Genomic DNA, 15,189 nt, shown 5'->3' with positions numbered 1-15,189 from the left:
TTATAATTTCTTATTTCTCACGAGTTCAGCATGATGATGAATTTACTAAATTTAATCAAATGTCTTATAAGGTACAGCAGAAATTCATGTTGCGCTGGTCATGTTGGAGGCAGAAGACCAGTGCTATGCAGGGCATGGGGAATACCAGCAACTCCATGGATTCTTACTCTTTTTCTTGCACCTCTTGAATTATCATCTGTCTCAAAGATCCAAAAACTTTCTTTCTCAGCTCCCTTCAGTCTACTCATTAAAAGACATGCCGAAGTTCCCTATAGCAAAGACACAACAAACTTCTTGAAATTAGTTTTAGTGAAGTTTACAACAGTAACTAAGTGTAAACAAGTTTAGTCTGCACCTGCAGCATTGCACACAGAATGCCATTTAATATGCAACTAAGTAAGTTAGTATTGAGTGCGAATGGTTCCCTCTAATTGCGACTGCGAGTCTTCCCTGCCAGGCACATTAGCAGCGGCAGGAATCATCAGACACTCTAAGGAATTTCAAGAAATTTGGGAATTTGACAGACATCTATCTAGGCAAAGCAAGCTTCTAGACAACTAACAGAGTGTTTGATTACCTTTAATCGCTATGCATTGGTGTAATTTGCTGGTTTCGTCATGTTTTTTTGGGGAAGTTTGTTTGCAGTGGCTTTCACACCTCCCAAAGTGGGGCAAAAAGAACTACAACATTCATTGATTTTTTTTTTCCTTATTCCAGCTAGGGCTTGCAGCTTATCCCACAAATCATCAGGTGATAGGCATAGTTGCCAGCCTGTCACAGGGCCAACACAGAGGAACAAACATCCGTTCATGCTCATATTTGTTTCTAGGGAGAATTTAGTGATCATTTAACAGAACAAGCATGTCGTTTGACAGCAGGAGAAAGACAGACGACCCAGAAAGAACATAAACGGGGAGAAAATGCAAATTCCACACAGAAAGGCCACAAGTCTCGAATCTTCTCAGACCCTCTCACTGTGAGGGTGCAGTGCTAACCACTACTACAGCACCATGCAGCCCACCACACACCTGAATTTTTTAATACAAGGCAAAATGTCTTCAAGATGTTTCCAATAAAATCTGACTGTACCATCTTAATGATGCAAAACCATCCAGTTCTGGTGAGTCTGTGTGAATTGTAGCCTCAGTTTCCTGTTCTTACTGACAGGAGGGAACCCAGCGTGGTCTTTTGCTGCTGGAGACCATCTGCTTCCAGGCTGGACGTGTTGTGTGTTCAGAGATGATGTTCTGCAGATCTTGGTTGGAACTTACATGACTTCCTGATGTTCTTCTATCATCTCCAACCAGTCTGAACAAGACATACAGATTTTCTCTTTTCAGACCCTCTCTGTAAACCCTAGAGATGGTTGTGTGTGAAAATCCCAACAATGCCATGTTAAAAGTCCCCTAAAATCCCTTTCTTCCTCATTCTATGCATAGTTTGAACTTCATTTTCACCATGTCTACACAACTAAATGCACTGAATTTCTGCCATTTGATTATTTGTGTTAACAAGGAATTGAACAGGTAGACCTTATAAAGGGGTTTTTTGGGATCATATTTTAACAGAACTCCCCCTGAATTATTTATCAAGTCTGCAAATTGGCTACCTCGCTAGAAAGTCTATGGTTACTCTTCTTTTTTTTTTTTGTGTGTGTAGAACTGTTTTTTATGTCTTGCTCCTGTGTAATCTCTTTTAAACAAACCCAGATGGTAACATTAAATTAAATCTCAGACAGAAGAATATTCCCACAATGAGTTAGATCTTCTGTCAGCATGCACACAAGAGGCACAGCAACACCTTTTTCATGTCACATCTCCAACACGATGTGAAACATTCACACTAAATATTCCATGAAGAGCTAAATCTTCTCACTCTAGCTTTCCACATCAGAAAGACCTGAGAGATCTGACAGAAGGAAATACTGTCTCAGTAAGCCACAGAGTTCTGCGCAGCCAAAGCAAAGCTGTGATAAATCTGCAACTACAAGTAAAACTCAGGGTCCTCTAGTGTCCTGCTCCGTTTTCATCATGAAAAGTCAAATGGATGAGCCAGAGACACAAACAAACTCCATGGGTATACTCTCTGTGTGTTTGCTGTGTCCCCAGTTTTAACTTGACACACACTGCAGTGTGTGCTCCGATATTACACGCCAGCTAAGGTAAGAAAGTGCCTGAGCAAAACGAACAATCACAAATCACTTTCCAGATTAAATTATGTCAATTGAAGTGTTTTTAAAATTAAAAAATAATAATAAATTCTTAATATTTACAGATTTTCATTATTCAATTGGATGCATGTGGACTGGCGTTGGTGATCTTCAGTTATCTTTGTAACGGCACGAGTTAATCTACTTCTTCTACTTTTCCTCTGGTGTTCCCTGTTGAGAGGGTATGCAGATACCTGCAAAGTCATCCAACCCAGACTGAATATTTGGTTTGTTGCCATAATAAAACACGCATAAATAAAAGTTCCAGTTCAGTTTCATTGCTCTACAGTTTCCAGATGGTACCGAGTTATTTTCTTTGAGCTTTCAACCCTTTGGTGATTTATTCCCTGTAGCTCTGCCCCTTCAGAGTGAAGGATGCACCTCACTGTGTCAGATGAAACCCAACTGCCTGCAGCCACCAGCTCTTTCTCCAAGTCTATTGCAGTCTGGAATCTGATTATAATTATCAGTAACTTCCCACCACTCAGGTGGCGTAGCTACTGTTGATTATAAACTTGCAAATGGTGTTAGATTTAATGGATTAGCTTGCTCCCATGTCCTTTTCATTACTTGTCCAAAACATTTCTATCTTCCCTTCACTTTCTGCACCATTTTCCCATCTTGGAGTTGAATGTATCTCTTCTCAACAGTTCCCATAAATGTGCAACAGCCATTTAGCTTTCCACTCACCACATGGGGTAGTGCCAGTAATATAAAACAGTTTGAAAAAGAAGAGTTCATTATGTTTTGTAGAAAAACACACATTGTACTATAGCTTATTACCAGAAAATGTTACAGTGGCACCAGTGGTGTAGCAGTCTCTCGAGAAGTGGGTATAGTCTAAATTGTCCACCCTTGTTTAAAAAAAAAAAACAAAAAACAAAACAAACAAACAAACAAAATAGCCCAGAAAAACATTGTTTCATAAAAAGTGACATTTAAGACTACTCTATTTAGTTCACTCCAAAAATCCATCAGCATATTTGCTCATTGTCACATAATTTTTCGGTTTCAGGGAGGAAGAGTAATGAAATTACTAAACTGATAATGTCACATAAAGCTGGTGAGAGGCAGGCTAATAGACTTATGTACATATATCATCATTATGTCTATGTTCAAGCTAAAGTTAATCCAGCTGTTGACTAACTGCACCAGTGTAGCATCGGTAACCTTAGCTAAAATGCTGGGCGACGTAGCTACACGCGTGGGGACGTTTGTAATTGTAAAAGCAGCATCACAGGGAGATTAGAAGTTTAGAAGTGAGTATATTCTATGCTGACTGAAAAAGAAGTGGGTATACTCCATATACCCTGGACTACACCACTGAGTGGGCCCTTTGTGCTCACAAGGGTGACACTTCTGGTGCTTTACCATGCTTAGCGTGAAACTCAGTATTGCTAGCTGCAGTCAGGTGTTCCTAGCTTAAGTTCACTTTCACTAATCAGCATGGATGAACACATTACATCAGTTCCATGAGCTCCATACTGTTAGCTTGGGAGGACTGCATATCAGTTTCTTTGCATAAAAAACAAAGAACATTCAAGAATGGACAGCTCGTCAGGAGGATATATATGCAAGACTAAAGGTCTTTACACACCAATATCCAAATATTTCACACAGCAATTATTTTTAATTGAATCGGTGTAAATTCAATGTGAACTTTCACATCAGTAACAAAATTCCGTCCACTAATTTTGCGAGTTTTATTTTTTTTAAACTATGGTCAATTTAAAAAAAATATATATATATTCTTGTCCAACAGATATATAACTGACCAATCAGAGAGTGCATGTTGACTGATAGACCGCCGGTTGACAGGTATGCAGGTGTCATGTAGTCGCTGCTATTTCACTCAAACTTTGGTTAGTCATCGCCAAATGTTTTTATTATTTCTTCTCTGCTTCTTAAAGCAAACAGCCAGCTGCTAAGACAGATCCTCCAACTGTCCCAATGACGTCCTAAACTCCGCCCTGAAGGGACCGTGGTCCAATTCAGCTACTGAATTAAACGATGAAACTCCCCAAGTTCTCCTCTCTTTTCTGGAACCGGATGAACCCGGCACCTCTTTTTGTCTTGTCTTTTGTGGCATCATCACACTTCTTGTGGCTTGGTGTGGAATCCACCAGTCTAGTTTGTTTTAAAACTTTTTCATAATTTATTCACAATTTAACATTGCACTTGGTTTGCATAGTCATGAATGTTAATAATTCACCTCTGAATTTTTGCAGTTTTGTAATGTTAATTCCCATTGGTGTAAAGGCTTTAAGTCTGGCTTTTACATTGCTGTTTATGACAAAAATTGAACATAGCTGATAAAAATATAATCAGAAAACATGTTGAACCATTACAGCTTCAAAACTGATCAACGTTTACAAACCACTTGGTATCTCAGCATACCTGAACTGTATACATGTAATTATAAAAACTATTTTCTTTAGGTTGAATTCATTTTCAAGTCTAGAAATCTTGGCTGTATTTCTACCAGCAACGTTTAGGGACCTGGTTCCCTAAACACATTTGATTTGTTTGCTTTCACATTGTTCTTTAATCAAGCAGAGCAAACCACCTGAATAACTTCATGCAATTATGACAACTGCTTGCTGTGGACGTTCTTCCCCGAAACTTTCACTGACTAAGAGGAAAGGAGAAGAATATCCAGCTCATTGATTGGTCGGGACAGAAAACAGTATGCTCACTGCATGTGAAAAAAATGAAGCAAAACTAAATGCGTGCACTTTGGGGGTTTCTGTTTTTCTTTTGTGTTCAAACTCAACCGTTTTCACAAGAATCTGTCCAGTCTGAGCAGCAGGAAAACTACAAGCTACCCAGCATGTTGCACTGCAATGTGTTCTATGTCACATCCACTCTGTTTCACTGGATGCTCCATTTGCTTTCACAGTTGCAAACGAACCGAAACCCCCCATTTTCAAGCTGGTCAGATTTGCTTCTTTTACATCCACAGTTGGAGCAGACAAGGTTTCATATAAATAAAACACTGTGAATGAGCCCTAAAACTCTTAGAATGTGTTGAATTTGGAAAGAAAGAGTCAAGTCTGTTCCATTGAGCTCTTGGTGGTGCCCTACATGTCCTATTTTTAGAGAATTGGAGAAGCTTGAAAGTATTACATTTTTGACAACAAAGCTCATATCCAGTCGGGGTTGAGCAATTTGCTGTCATACATACTCATGGATCAGCTACAGCCACACTTTGTACTTGATCCATGAGCATGCAATTTGCATCAGGGTTCAGGTAAGTGTAACATCCACATGAATGTCAACAACTTGGCTTAGTAGTAGTACACCTAGTAGTATAATGTTTATATTCACTTCACGTGTCAATAGTTTTAATGTTGTAGCTGACAGGTGCAAAATCCCTCCAGAGTAATCTCAACCTGCCTTGTGGTTTCCACCCAGCTGGAGCCCTCTCTGGGGAAGCATCTTCCACCTCCCTTAATCACTATATTATTGTAGTTGGATTAAAAAAAAAAAAAAAAAACCAAAAAAAAAAAACCAAACACTTAAGAATATAATCTCATGATGAGATCTTTTATAGCAAATTAGTCCCAGGTAAGGAGCCAGAAAATGACACTAAACAAAGCCCCGAGTGTGTGTGTGTGTGTGTGTGTGTGTGTGGGGGGGGGGGGGGGGGGGGGGGGGGGGGGGGCAACTCAACAACAATGATGACAACAGATCCAACATAAGTGACACCGCAGAATTCAAGGCTTATGTTATAAAATCCATGGATAGATGTACTGAATTCTACAAGATCTCACAGTAGCAATATATATGTTAATATATTTAAAAAAAAAACGCTCAAGACCTACCTTTTTAGTTTAGCTTATAACTAAGTTTAAACATTCTTATATTAACCCATATTTATTCTTCTTTTTAGTTAATTTTATTTATTTATATATTTTATATATTGATTTACATCTTTTTAGTTAATTTGATTTATTTATATATTTATTTAAATATTAGTATTGATTTTATTTTATATATATATATATATATATATATATATATATATATATATATATATATATATATATATATATATATATATATTTTTTTTTTTTTTTTTTTTTTTTTAATGGATTTTATTTTTGTTTTCACTCCAGCTCTCTCCTCATTGGGGTCCTCTTCACCAAGGGCTGCCCCTGCTCTGACTGCTTGGGTGTTGCAGTGGGGGCTGTCCCTGTCTGGTGGGTTGGGATCCGGCGCTGCAGCCTTACGGTTGTGGCGTGGGTCCTGTCTGCCCGGACCCGGGTGGCCCCCATGGTGATGGCCTGGGTGGTCTTGGTTGGGGGTAGCCCTTTGTGTAGAGGCTCCCTGAGAATATCGTTTCCTTATCTGGTGCACATCTGGTGCAAATGCACCTGGCCATTCAACTTCTTTTAACTGTTACAGGGCAAATAGGGCATGGGTGAGCGTGGTTGTGGGTGGGTGAAAGGGGATGTGTATGTGTGTTAGTGTTTTATCTATTTTTATCTATTTTGATGTAAATTCTTTTATAATGTAAAGCACTTTGTATTGTTTTTAAGCACGAAAAGTGCTATATAAATAAAGTTTGATTTGATTTGATTTGATTTTGAATATGTCTGAACTGCAGTAAGAAATGGGTATGTACGGCATATAAGGCCAAATGAAGTAAAACTACACTAAATGCATGCTTTAGTGCCCACAATGTTAACTCACCTTAAAGTCAACATGTTCTGTTGCCTTGAGATTAATTGTGTGCATATGTGAGAGGGTCCTATATCCCCCAACACAAGATGCAGACACACTGAAAATGGATGCAGCTCTGGTTTGGGCAAATTAGTTCAAGGGAGGCAGCAAGACTCTGCTTGTCAAACAAGTAGATGTGAGGCCCTTCAAGTTAGGATCAGTGTAAATGTTTCTTCTTGTCCATTCAAAAACCTTAAGCTCCTCTTGCAACTTTTGTGTTAAAAAAATTCAGAATACTACAAAGTATTACAAAGTCCTCTATGATATCATTCTTTTTTTTTTTTTTTTTTTTGTAGTGTGACTCAAGTGCAGAAATTCTACTTCCTGTGCAGAGCCACAGTGGAAGCAGATGTCCTATATTCCAGCGGGTATCAGTTGGCAAGGTCACCGGGCTGATTGATGTTAGCCTTCACAGCCATGCTCTGTGTACGGGTTCAACACAAATCTCCATTTTTGAGGTGCTAGAAAAGCAGTGGCCGTGGGGAGGAAAGGCTTCTCAAACATTCCCTCAGGATTTTCCTGTTCTGTCTTTGCCAAAAAAAGATAGTAGTGTGCACTGTACTCATATATCTGTAACCAGAGGGTGGAACATAAATCTATGCTTCGTCCTGCATAACAACAAGAATCATCACAGTTTAGCAAGTGGTTGCAGTTGTATGGCATATAAACACCCTCTCATCCTGCTGGGCGCTGGCATGTGTCCAGTCAGCACCGGTGGGCCTGAAAAGAGGGTGCCAGCGTGGGAACAATACTGACCCGTACTATTTCACTGAATGGACATCTTTCCACCAAATAAACAGCAGGTTGGCCTGCAGAAATATTGCAAATATCAAGTTTGCTTCTCTTCATGTCCACTATCATTATGCAGAAGATGAAAAACAGCATAAAAGCCTTTCACACACTAATACACACACATTTACGCAAGGTACTATCATGGAAAAAAAGGGCATGTGTGAACCAAGGGCTCGTAGGGAGAAAAGTTACAGCTTTTCCTGTAAAAAATCATCCATTTCTTTAAAATGAGGCATTTATATTGAGCTTGTTTTGGAAAGCTCTAACTGAATCATGAAACTCTTAAATGTTTGACCAAATATTCTTGTTATACATTTTAAATACATACATTAAAATGGATATTTCTCATAAGACTTTCCTGGCTGGTCAAGCTGAGGTCCAGTAGTTTCATATACATTAAAACTGGCACAATGTAAACAGAAAAAACTTCCCTGGTGTTTCGCTGCTGAGCTATGCTAAGCAACCACAGCAATGCCAGTGGGATTTACAGTGCCAGTCTGTTGTGATGGTAATGATGATGGTTATGACGTGTCATTGACAATGCCTCTTGAGGAAATAAAAGAAACATTAATATTTCATTGGGCCATCATTGGGCTCTGATTACAGCAGCACTCGCTGCATCATTCTAACAAGTTTCTGCAAAGTCACAACGTTTATTTCTGTCCAGAGTTGCATATGGTCATGCCATCAGGGAAGATGGAATAACCTGCTCATTCAGTTAGTCAGCTGACCTCATTTTTTGGGCACATGATGTTCCTGAACCAACTACAGCAACCCCACATCACAGAGTGCCCCCACAGGCTTGAACAGTCGGCACTATTGGCATGATGGCTGCATCACTTCATCTGCCTCTCTTACTCTGACGTTCCCATCACTCATCGGACCACATGACCTTCTTACACACTGAATTCAATCTTTATGCCTCCTAGCACATTGAAGCCTTTCTTTCCCCAATGGAATTTGCCGATAAGTGGTTTTCTTTTGGCTACACAGCCGTTTAATCCCTTACACTCCTTTCAGATTTACCTGTGGAAATGTTCTTAATTTCACTCTTAAAAATAGCTCTGCTGTTTTTTGACAGTTGGATTACTGATCAAAAACAATCTTTTTTTTTTTTTTTTTCTGACCACATTTCTTCCTCAGAGAAGGAAAACCTTCACTCACTTTTTAATGCGTCAGACATCTCTTAGTTTGAGCATGTTTTTAGATATTTTCATTGGTTTATGTCATTTATCAAATTTTCCTAATTAGACCAACGTTATGACTTGCCTTTTAAGTCATTAGCTGCCAGACATTGTCATACAAGGGAGCCCCGTGCGTTTTGGACCACTTTGCTCATCTTTCAGGACGCATTTTGGAGGTATTTTGACACGCACCTGACCATATACAGGGATCTTTCCATATACAAAAAAAGCGCAAAATACGTCTTTATCAGCCATTGAGTTAAAATGGTTGTTTAAGAGATGAAAAACTAGTTAAAGTTAAATAACTTGTTAAATAAATGCGGAAATCATCCACCGCAAAGCTCTAACCTGTTTGCTTAGTGAAATGCAGATGGTAACTTTTTTTTGGTTTTGATAGGCAGTGGAGTCATTATTATTTTAAAAACAGACATTCAGAGTTGTTGTGTTTACTCGAAAACAAGGAAATATTGATACTTTAACTTTCGATGTCATACATTTTCAATCAGTGTATTAAAATATGAATGCTAGCTTCTCCGCAGCTTACATAAACAACAGGCTGCAGATGTAGTTTTGGCTCCAGCTTGAATTAAAGGAAACATGAGCTGATTGCTGATTCGATGCAAAGTTCAGAAGACTAGTTTGATATTGTTCTGTTTGTATATTTTTGTAGGAATGTTGTGCTGGTAAGGGGAATACAAACTGTGAGGAAGGAGGCCAGCTCTCAAGTAGAGGCGGAAAGTGAGAGGAATGACTGTCAAGTGTTCTTCTCTGATGGGCGATGCTCTCCACCCGATGTGTATATATATGTATATATATATAACAACACTATGTATGCTACGGTAGCATAGCATGATGCATACTATGGCAGCACAGCACAATGTATGCTACAGTAGCATAACCCGATGTATGCTACAGTAGCATAACCCGATGTATGCTACAGTAGCATAGCCTGATGTATGCTACAGTAGCATAACCCGATGTATGCTACAGTAGCATAGCCTGATGTATGCTACAGTAGCATAACCCGATGTATGCTACAGTAGCATAGCCTGATGTATGCTACAGTAGCATAGCCTGATGTATGCTACAGTAGCATAACCCGATGTATGCTACAGTAGCATAGCCTGATGTATGCTACAGTAGCATAGCAAAATGCATACTACAGCAGTATAGCATGACGTATGCTACAGTGATGTTATTCAGCAGCTCCTTCAGCAACAGACTCCCCCATCCACTGACCAGGTGACGTTCCAGGTCTTCTCTTCCTGCTGCTGTCGGACTAGAATCAGCTCCATTCTATGTTGTTTATGCTGTACCATCACCTTTTACCTGTCTGCATTTACCCTGTGTGAACTAGCTCGTCTGCATGTCCACCAAGGCAAGATAAACAATACAGTATGGTAAGGAGAAATATGTACAAATGTCCTTTTATTTCCTCATTATCACCATTAATGTTATTGTTTTCTTTTATTAAATTTATTATGTACATATTGAGCAGCTTTTGTGTAACTGAATAAATCCTAATTTGAAGACATATTCATGCACACCGCTGCAGTTATTACTGTACCACTTACATACTTGGAATTCTGTTATTCCCTTTTTATTTCTCTTTTTTAATCTATTTATACTTTTGTCCATCTTTAAATATTTAACTTTTCACTTACAGCTGGAACTAGAAATCTCCCAGTTAGTGCAACAAATAAAGTAGTATCTTATCTCGTCTAGTTTTGTCTCATCGCTTGGTGAATAACAACACTTAATGTTTTTAGCAACTGAAGAAAAAAATCTGTTCAAGTTTATATGTCAACATAATCACCGCCACGTGATGCTATCAAGGAGAACTAAAGGTAATATTACTGTATAAGAGGGTATTAATGGTAAATGTTTTGGGATTTTTTGGTACAAAACTGAAGCACACAGACTTCTCGAACAGAGGAGCAACCGTCTTGCTCTGTAAACAGGACTGAGCACAGCCCAGCCTTGGTTAGTGGACATTTGGGCTAGCAATGGATTCAAAAGAAACTGGAGCTTGAAGACCCTCTTCCTTAGTTAAAATCTCCAGTTTGGGATCACTTCGACTTCCCACAGATGTATGGTCAAAGACGAGTAGATAAGATAAAAGCAGTCTGCTGGTCGGAGTTCTGTTCCTATGTGGAGATCCATTCTCCATCCAACCCCACCCCAACATGTTCTCACTGAAAACTCATTCTGGATGAACTGGGCTCAAACCATGGAATCATTATGGAAAGCATGAATGCCTCTTTTGTTTTTTAACATTATGATGTTAAATGTTTTTTTTTTTGTTTTTTGTTTTTTTTAAACTGTCAAGAAAAAAGGACTTTAATAAACAGTAAGTTAACATTCTAGTCAGACTGAGCAAAAACTGTATCCAGTCATCATTCATCCAACCATTCTGTATTCCAGAAGTCTGCAAGCCATGCGGCATTTGAGTCACATGCGGCTCTTCAACCCTTCTGTTGTGGCTCTAGAGGAAAATGGAGTGTAATTCACTACAGACAGCATTTATGTTACCTGCCAACAATGCTGACTCATGCATAGCCTTCATTTCTGGTGAGAAATTAGCAAAAAAAAAAAAAAAAAAGCCCAAATGTTGATGGAACATTGAAAAGATATCTATAGAGAAAAGATGCAAAAGTTACTGAAAAATGCCCAACTGGAAATAAGCTTCAAAAGAAAAAAGAAAGTCATTCATGCCATCTGTAGTTAAACGTTAACAGTGTGATTATAACTCAAAAAGTTTTTTTTTAAGCTCAAAATGAATATTTCGTGGTTAAAAAAATAAAAAGGCTCCTTTGTTAGCAAATATTGCAGACCTCTGGTATGCACTCACTCATACCAGTGCAGGGTCAGCTGGGACCGATCCCAGCAGCTAGTAGGCGGGAGGCAGGGCACCCCTCAACAGGCAGTCAGTCTATTTTAGAGTCTATTACTCAGTAACAAGTCCTGGGTTTGGTGTCGTCTTGGTCTGATGATGTCTAAATGGAACCAGGTTGACTGGAACAGGAGGAATGATTACATATGATTCATGGTTCAACCTCTTCGTTTGGGTTCTCGGATGATTAATCACCTAGTTGGAAAACAAAATGTTGCACTAACATTACTTTAACAACACATTCTTTCAAAGTTTTAGAGAAAGTCAAATTAAGCTCACCTGTACAGCTTTTAGTACATTTTAGGTTCATTCTGACATCAATCAAGAAACCAAATATTGCAACTTTCTGGGGCTTTTTTATAATGGAAATGACTGAAAACGCAAGTTTTAAAGCATAATGCAAAAATAAACATGTTCAAATACACATTTTGTAGAAGCAAGAGCCAAAAACTTCCTATTTACTGCCTTAGAAAGTTAGCAAGTCATATTTGTAATAAAACAGTATAAGAGGTTCTGACATTTATCCCGTCATGCAGCAAGGTTAGGTTTAGGTTCATCTCTTTTATCTAAATGCAGTGTTGATTTTAACAGATCTGAAGCATTGTTTTTACCCGAGGAGAAGCTGGAGAGTTTTGTCCTGGTTGATACAAAGATGCTTGGTCGAGTTTTCTCCCAGCTGAACCCAACAACCTGCCTTTTAGACCCTATTCCCACATCACTGTTCAAGACATTTTATGGCTTCTTTGAGTCTGAGTTTTTACTTATCATAAATTCCTCTCTTCAGACGGGTGTCTTCCCCACTGCCTTTAAAACAGCGGTGGTGAAGCCCCTTCTGAAGAAGAGTAATCTGGATCCCAACATTCTTGATAACTACAGACCTGTATCCAACTTGCTGTTTCTTAGTAAAATGATAGAAAAAGTTGTTTTTATTCAGCTAAATGAGTTTTTAAACAGGAATAATATCTTAGAAAAATGTCAGTCTGGTTTTAGGACAAACCACAGTACTGAGACGGCCCTTTTAAAGATTGTGAACGATCTAAGAGGCAATCTGGATGCACAAAAACTTTCTGTCCTGGTGCTGCTGGATCTCAGTGCCGCTTTCGATACAGTAGACCACCAGATTTTATTAAACAGACTCAGATGTCTGGTGGGCCTCTCAGGTACTGTTTTAAAATGGTTTTACTCCTATCTCACAGATCGACAGTTTTTTATAAGTATGGATACATGCTCCTCAAAGACCCATAAAATAAAATGTGGGGTTCCCCAAGGATCAATTTTAGGCCCATTACTTTTTAACCTGTATATGTTGCCACTTGGGGACATCATCAGGAGACACGGCATTGATTTCCACAGCTATGCTGATGATACACAGCTTTACATCGCCGTGTCTCCTGATGACCTGGAGCCAGTCAACACCCTTTTAAACTGTATTTTAGATATAAAGTCATGGATGGCAGAGAACTTCTTACAGCTCAACCAGGACAAGACTGAAGTTTTAATCATCGGTCCTGAAGACAAGAGAGAGATCATTTCATGCAAACTGCAGAGTTTTAAATCCTCCCAGTGTGTACGAAATCTGGGTGTTATTTTTGACTCTGAGCTGAATTTTATTCAACATATCAGAAATGTTACAAAGACAGGATTTTATCATCTCAAAAACATCGCCAGAGTCCGCCCATTTCTCTCTCTTGCCAGCACGGAGGTACTAATGCATGCTTTTATTTCTAGTAGACTAGACTACTGTAATGCCCTGCTCTCTGGTCTTCCCAAAAAGAGTATTTCTAGTTTACAACTACTGCAGAACTCGGCGGCACGAGTTCTGACAAGGACCAGGGGGCGGGAACACATTACACCAGTTTTAAAGTCGCTGCATTGGCTCCCCGTGCATTTCAGGATTGATTTTAAGGTTCTTTTAGTGGTTTATAAATGTCTTAATGGTCTTGGGCCTTCTAATTTATCTGATCTGTTTTTAAGGTATGAACCCTCGCGGACCCTGAGGTCCTCAGGTACCGGCCTTTTAGTTCTTCCTAAAGTTCGTACCAAAACATATGGCGAGGCCACATTTCAGTATTACGGGCCTCGCCTATGGAACAGCCTGCCTGAGGGCCTCAGGGCTGCAGAGACTGTTGATGTTTTTAAAAAAAAGCTCAAGACCTACCTTTTTAGTTTAGCTTATAACTAAGTTTTAACATTCTTATATTAACCCATATTTATCTTTCTTTTTAGTTAATTTTATTTATTTATTTATTTATATATTTTATATATTGATTTACATAGTATAGATTTTATTATTTTATTTTAATGGATTTTATTTTTGTTTAGTTATCACTCCAGCTCTCTCCTCATCGGGGTCCTCTTCGCCGAGGGCTGCCCCTGCTCTGACTGCATGGGTGTTGCTGTGGGGGCTGTCCCTGTCTGGTGGGTCGGGATCCAGCGCTGCAGCTTTACGGTTGTGGCGTGGGTCCTGTCTGCCCGGACCCGGGTGGCCCCCATGGTGATGGCCTGGGTGGTCTTGGTTGGGGGTAGCCCTTTGTGTAGAGGCTCCCTGAGAATACCGTTTCCTTATCTGGTGCACATCTGGTGCAAATGCACCTGGCCATTCATTCATCTTCTTTTAACTGTTACAGGGCAAATAGGGCATGGGTGAGGGTGGTTGTGGGTGGGTGAAAGGGGATGTGTATGTGTGTTAGTGTTTTATCTATTTTGATGTAAATTGTTTTATAATGTAAAGCACTTTGTATTGTTTTTAAGCACGAAAAGTGCTATACAAATAAAGTTTGATTTGATTTGATTTGATTTGAGTCTCGTGACATGGAGTTCAGCTGAAAGAGTTGGAGGTTTGACATCTTTCAACCTCTGTTTCTATCAAACACACACGAACACACACACTCATTGTTGGAGCAGGTGCATTCTTACGTCAGTGTAAACTGCATGTGTTCACCAGCAGACTTTTCCGTTTTCAGCCCAGAATGGCATGTTCTGTAGATCTCATGGTTGCCTTTCATTTCAGAACGTGATCCTGCAGCGTCACCGCTCACTGCATCATTCAAGGTTGGACAAAGACAGCGAAATCCATGGGAAAGGACACTTTTTGTGTGAGGGGATATTCTTGTCCAACGTTTCATTAAAACCACAGTCTGAGGCTTCACTGCAGTAATTAAGACTTAATGAGATACAATCATAAATTATACCGTGTGAAAAATGAAGAGTTAATTATGAATTTGTGGAAGAGATTATCATCAAGTCAAACTAGTTCTGAATGTCATATATATATATATATATATATATATATATATATATATATATATATATATATATATATATATATATATATATATATATATATATGTAGATAGATATAGAGATATGAAATTGTGTCATTCCAG

At 39.0% G+C, this 15,189-nt stretch overlaps 1 protein-coding gene across 1 annotated transcript in view; it reads right to left on the bottom strand.

Moving 5' to 3' along the window:
- Positions 1-15,189, bottom strand: part of opcml (opioid binding protein/cell adhesion molecule-like) — a gene marked incomplete at both ends in the record, with an annotated part of 219,797 nt that overhangs the window by 94,879 nt on the left and 109,729 nt on the right. The window lies entirely within an intron of this gene.

This window comes from Telmatherina bonti (assembly GCF_933228915.1).
Source record: "Telmatherina bonti genome assembly, chromosome: 10".
In the NCBI taxonomy this organism is placed as follows: Eukaryota; Metazoa; Chordata; class Actinopteri; order Atheriniformes; family Telmatherinidae; genus Telmatherina; species Telmatherina bonti.
Note: the sequence above shows the minus strand (reverse complement) of the source record. Positions and strands in the feature narration are given on the sequence as shown.